Raw genomic sequence first — 6,178 nt, 5'->3', positions numbered from 1 at the left:
ACAATTCATTATGTTGGGGGAATAGTGTCTGCAAGTAGGAGCCATTTTCAGTTGTTCAATAGTAACATTCATCACCAAAGCTTCTTGCCAGAACATCTAGGGTTGCTATGAGAAAATATCACTGGAGAGTTGATAAAAAAAAAATTGCCCGTTAGTTTTGAAGTAGTTTTGGCACCAAGCATTCTAAATAATTAAAGCATTGCATCAGCCTTGGAGACCATGAGTCCATTTCAAAAGGAGATAGTTGAAGTAGTTTTGATATCAAGCATTCTAAATAACTACAGCATGGCATCAGCCTTGGACACTATGAATCCATGTCGGAAAGAGATAGTGACCACAGTTGGCCATGTAAAACAGGGAATCTACTTTTCCTTCCCTGGTTTTGTGAGCCAAAGGCTGGGCTGGAGTCCAGGCATCTGTAACTAAGGCTCGTCTAAACAATACATCACCATCATTGCCTCAGTATAGCTCATGACCCCAAGGAGTAACACCTCAGAGAGACACTTGGCATGATTGTAAAAGGCTGTACATCAGCTAACAAGTCGCATTGGATTTCTAAAAAAATCGAGGGCCTTTTTTAGAGCATTTTTATGTTTATCAGCAGTATTGAATGAAAGGTACAGAGAATTTCCATATATCTTTTGTAAACATGGCCTCATATACACATGCACAGCTTCCCCCATTATCAATATCCCCTATGAGAGTAGGACATTTGTTTCCCTTGGTGAACCTACATTGGCACAGCCTAATCACCCAAGTCCATAGTTTATCTTAGGCTTCTCTCTTGGTGTTGTGCATTCTGTGAGTTTGAACAAATGTATAATGACATAAATTCATCATAATTATATTCTACAAATAGTTTCACTCTCATAATAATCTTCTGTGATCACTTATTCCTCTGCTCACCCTATCCTGGCAATCTTCATGTTGAATTATTAAATTGCAGTATAAGTAAAGGCAAATCTATCTTTTATTAGGCCATCTTTTTGAGGTCTTTACTTTGAAGGAATTTCTTGCAGGCTAAAGGTAGTGCAGACTCAAGATTCTGGAGGTTCATCTATTTATAGAGCTTTGCACCAAATCAGTAAGACAATAGAGGTGATGCATCTCGTAATTATTTTTTAGACAGATCTTTTTTCACTTGGCTATGCTTTTGAGCCCAGGCTAAATTCTGCAGAGCACAGAAATTTATGGTGTAATGCAATACTCTGAGGTCCTTAATTTTCATGCCTCTATGAACATCCACATGTCACCTTTAGTTAATATAGGTATATAAACTTAGATGAAACATTTTTATTTTATTTAAAAATTTTATTTTCTATTTTTTAATTCAGTATAGTTCAAGTATAGTTTTCTATTTTTTACCTCTTTCTCAGCCCAGCCCCCCATGCTCCCTACCTTTCTCCCATTGTCCCCTTCTTAGTTTTTGTCCATGTGTCCTTTATACTTGTTACTGCAAAGTCTTCATTTTTTCCCCTGAAATTCCATCCCCTCTCCCTTCTGGTCACTTTCAGGCTGTTCTATATTTCAGTGTCTTTGGTTATATTTTGCTTGCTTGTTTGGTTTGTAGTTTTGGTTTCTGTTCAGGTTGATATCGTGTGGTATTTGTCTTTCACCTTCTGGCTTATTTCACTCAGCATAAAGCTTTCCAGTTCCATCCATGCTATTGCAAAGGGTAGGAGCTCCTTCTTTCTTTCTGCTGCATAGAATTCCATTGTGTAAATATACCATAGTTTTTTGATCCATTCATTTACTGATGGGCACGAAGGTTGCTTCCAACTCTTGGCTATTGTAAGTTTTGCTGCTATGAACATTGATGTGCATAGGTTCTTTTGATTGGTATTTCAGGGCTCTTAAGATATAATCCTAGCAGTGGAAAATAGTCAAGACTTGGAAGCAATATAGGTGCCCGTCAGTAAATAAATGGATTGAAAAACTATGGTACATATACACAATGGAATTTTATGCTGCAGAAAGAAAGAAGGGGCTTCTACCTTTTTAAACATCGTGGATGGAACTGGAGAGCATTGTGCTAAGTTAAGTAAGCCAGGCATTGAAGGACAAATACCATATGATCTCACCTTTAACAGGATCTAAACAACAAAACAAAAAAGCAAACAAAATATTAACAAAGACACTGAAATAGACAATAGGCTGACAGTGACCAGAGGGAAGAGGGAGGGAATTTCAGGGGAAATAGGGGAGGGGTTTAGAGGAACATACAAAATGGATACATGGACAACAATTGAGAAGGGTGGAAATGGGAGGGAGAGGGGAGCATGGGGGGTGGGATTGGATGGGAGTAATAGACAGAAAACTGTACTTGAAAAATAATTAAATAAAAAATTGGAAAAAATTAAAATTAAAAAAAGGAAAAAAGGGGCATAATCATAGCAGCGGAATTGCTTGGTGAAAAGTCAGGTCCATTTTTAGTTTTCTTAGAAAATTCCATACTGTTTACACAATGGTTGTAACAGTCTGCAATCCCACCAACAGTGATCTAGGGTCCCCTCTTCCCCACACCTTCTCCAACATTTTTTGTTTGTTGCTTTGTTTATGATGGCCATTCTGACTGGTATAAAGTGGTATCTCATTGTGGTTTTAATTTGCATCTCTCTGGTAGCTAGCAATATTGAGCATCTTTCCATGTGTCTCTGTATCCTGTGTATGTCCTTCTTGGAGAAATGTCTGTTCAAGTCCCTTTTCTATTTTTAATTGGTTTAGTTGTCTTCCTAGAGTGAAGTTGTGTGAGTTTTTGTATATTTTGGAGATTAAACCCTTGTCTGAGGTATCATTGGCAAACATGTTTTTTTCCTACAGTCAGTTCCCTATTTATTTAAACACTCTTTTCTTTAGCCATCCATAAGCTTTTAATTTTGATGAGATCTCATTTGTTTATTCTTTCCTTTATTTCTTGCTTTAGGGGACATGTCAGTAAAAATGTTGCTGTGTGATATATCTGAGATTTTTCTGCTAATGTCCTCCTCTAGAACTTTAATGGTGTCACAGCTTATATTTAAGTCTATTATCCATCTCAAATTTATTTTGGTGTATGGTGTAAGTTTCTTTTTTTTTTTTTTTTTTTTGCACATAGCTGTCCAGTTCTCCCAACACCATTTGTTGAAGAGGCTACGTTTACTCCATTTTATGTTACTGCCCCCTTTGTCAAATATTAATAATCCAGAGAGAGTTGGGTTTATTTCTGGTGTCGCTGTTTAGTTCCATTGGTCTATGTGCCTGTTTTTATGCCAATACCAGGCTGTATTGACTATAGTGGCCTTGTAATAAAGTTTGGTATCAGGTATTGTGATCCTTCCTACTTTGTTCTTCTTTCTCAAAATTGCAGGTGCTATTTGGGGTCTTCTATGGTTCCATATAAATTTTTGAAGTATTTGTTCTATGTCAGTGAAATATGCCATTGATATTTTAATGGTTATTGCCTTGAATCTGTAAATAGCTTTGGGTAGTATGTACACTTTGATGATATTAATTCTTCCAATCCATGAACAGGGTATGTGTTTCCATTTGTTTGTGTCTTCTTTGGTTTCTTTCTTCAGTGTTGTGTAGTTTTCTGTATACAGTTCTTTTACTCCTTGGTTAGGTTTATTCCCAGATATATTACTTTTCTTTTTGCTATATAGAATGGGAGTTTTGTTTTCTTGATTTCTGCTTCTGCTGTTTCATTGTTAGTATACAAAAATGCCTTTGATTTCTGGATATTGACTTTGTAACCCACGGTTCTGCCAAATTTATTTATTAGTTTTTGGGTAGAGTCTATAGAATTTTCCATGTAGACTATCATGTCATCTGCAAAAAATGCCAGTTTTGTTTCCTACTTTCTGACTTGGAAGCCTTTTATTTCCTTTCTTGTCTGATTGCTGTGTCTAACACTTCAAATACTATGTTGAATAGAATTGGTCAAAGTGGACAACCTTGTCTTGTTCCTGATCTTAGTGAAAAAGATTTATTTTTTGCCCATTGAGTATGATGTTGGTTGCAGGTCTCTCAAATATGGCCTTTATTATGTTGAGGAATGTTCCCTCTATTCCCACTTTGCTGAGTGTTTTTATCATAAATGGTTGTTGTACCTTATCAAAAGCTTTTTTTCTGCATCTATTGAAATGACCATGTGGTTTTTGTCTTTGCTTTTGTTTATGTGGTGTATTACATTTACTGATTTGCGGATATTGTACCATCCTTACATCCCTGGGATGAATCCCACTTGGTCGTAGTGTATGATATTTTTGATGTATTGTTGGATGCGATTTGCCAATATTTTGTTGAGTATTTTATAGTTTATGTTCACCAGTGATATTGGCCTAAAGTTTTCTTCCTTTGCTGTGTCTTTATCTAGTTTTCGAATTAGGATGATGCTGGCTTCATAAAAAGAGTTTGAGAGTTTTCCCTCCCTTTGGATTTTTTGGAATAGTCTGTGAAGAATAGGAGTTAGCTCTTCCTTAAAAGCTTTGTAGAATTCTTCTGTGAAACCATCTGGTCCAGGGCTTTTATGTGTCACAATCTTTTTGATTACTGCTTCAATTTCATCTGCTGTTATTGGTCTCTTCATGTTTTCTGCTTCTCATTCATTGAGTTTTGGAAGATTGCATTTTTCTAGAAATTTGTCCATTTCAACTAGGTTTTCAAATTTCTTGGCATACAGTTCTTCATAGCATTTTCTTAAAATCCTTTGTATTTCTGTGGCATCAGTTGTAATCTCTCCCCTTTCATTTCTGATTGTGTTTATTTGTGTCCTGTCCTTTTCTTGATGAGCCTACTTAAAGGCTTGTCAATTTTATTTATATTTTGAAAAAAACCAACTTCGGGAGTCATTGATCCTTAAGATTGTGCTTTTAGTCTCTATGTTATTTAATTCTGCTCTGATCTTGGTTATTTCCTTCCTTCTTCTTGCTCTGGGTTGTGTTTTTTGTTGTTCCTGAAGTTCTTGTACGTGTACAGTTGGTTGATTTTTTTGAAATATTTCTATCTTTAGGTAGGCCTCTATTGCTATGAACATCCCTCTCAGGACTGCCTTCACTGTGCCCCATAAGTTTTGAGTTGATGTGAGTTCCTTTTTTTTTTTTGTTTCCAGAAAGTTTTTATTTCTTCCCTAATTTCATTCTTGATCAATTTGTTGTTTAAGAGCATACCATTCAGTCTCCATGATTTGGGGTGTTTTGGGTTTTTTTTTCCTTTGGGATTGGTTTCTAGTTTTAGTGCATTGTGGTCAGAGAAAGTGTTTGTTATGATTTCAATAGTTTAAAATTTGTTGAGGTTCGTTTTGTGTCCTATCATATGGTCTACCTTTGAAAATGTTGCATGCTCATTTGAAAAGAATGTGTATTTAGCTTTTTTGGGATGAAGGGCTCTATATATATAAGTTAATTCCATTTCATCTAGGGTTTTGTTTGATACCCCAATTTCTTTGTTGACATTTTGTTTGGAAGATCTGTGCATTTTTGACAGTGGGGTGTTAAAATCTCCTACTAAATTGTGTTGCTGTCTATATCTTTCTTGAAGTTCTCTAAGACTTTCTTTATGTTTTTGGGTGCTTCTATGTTGGGTGCATATATATTTACAATGTTTATGTCTTCTTGGTGGATTTTTTCCTTGAGTATTATAAAGTGACCTTCTGGGTCTCTCTTTATGGCTGTTTTAATGAATTTTATGCTGTCTGATATGAGAATTGCTACCACGGCTTTTTTTCTTGTCTGTTTGCTTGGAAAATTTGTTTCCAGCCTTCACTTTCAGTGTGGGTAGGTGTTTTGTCCTGAGGTCGGTCTCTTGTATGCAGCATATGTGTGGGTCATGCTTTCTTATCCATTGAGCTGTTCTCTTTTTATTGGAGCATTCAATCCATTTATATATAAGGTTATTATTGATAGGTACTTATTCATACTCATTTTTGTACCTGTGTTCCTCTGTGTCTCTCTTATTTCCTCCCTTTTCTTAAAGCTGACCTTTTAGTATTGCTTGTAGAGCTGGTTTGGTGGAGGTATATTCTTTTAGACTTCTTTTGTCTTGGAAGCTCTTTATTTGGCCTTCTATCTTGATTGAGAGCCTTACTGGATAAAGTAGCCTTGGTTGTAGGCCTCTGTTTCTCATTACTTGGAATATTTCTTGCCATTCTCTTCTTGCTTTGAGCATTTTCATTGAGAAGTCAGTAGCTAATGTTATTGGG

Source organism: Sturnira hondurensis, unplaced genomic scaffold (genome assembly GCF_014824575.4).
Source record: "Sturnira hondurensis isolate 20B ecotype Veracruz unplaced genomic scaffold, ASM1482457v3 Scaffold0019860, whole genome shotgun sequence".
NCBI lineage: Eukaryota > Metazoa > Chordata > Mammalia > Chiroptera > Phyllostomidae > Sturnira > Sturnira hondurensis.
Note: the sequence above shows the minus strand (reverse complement) of the source record.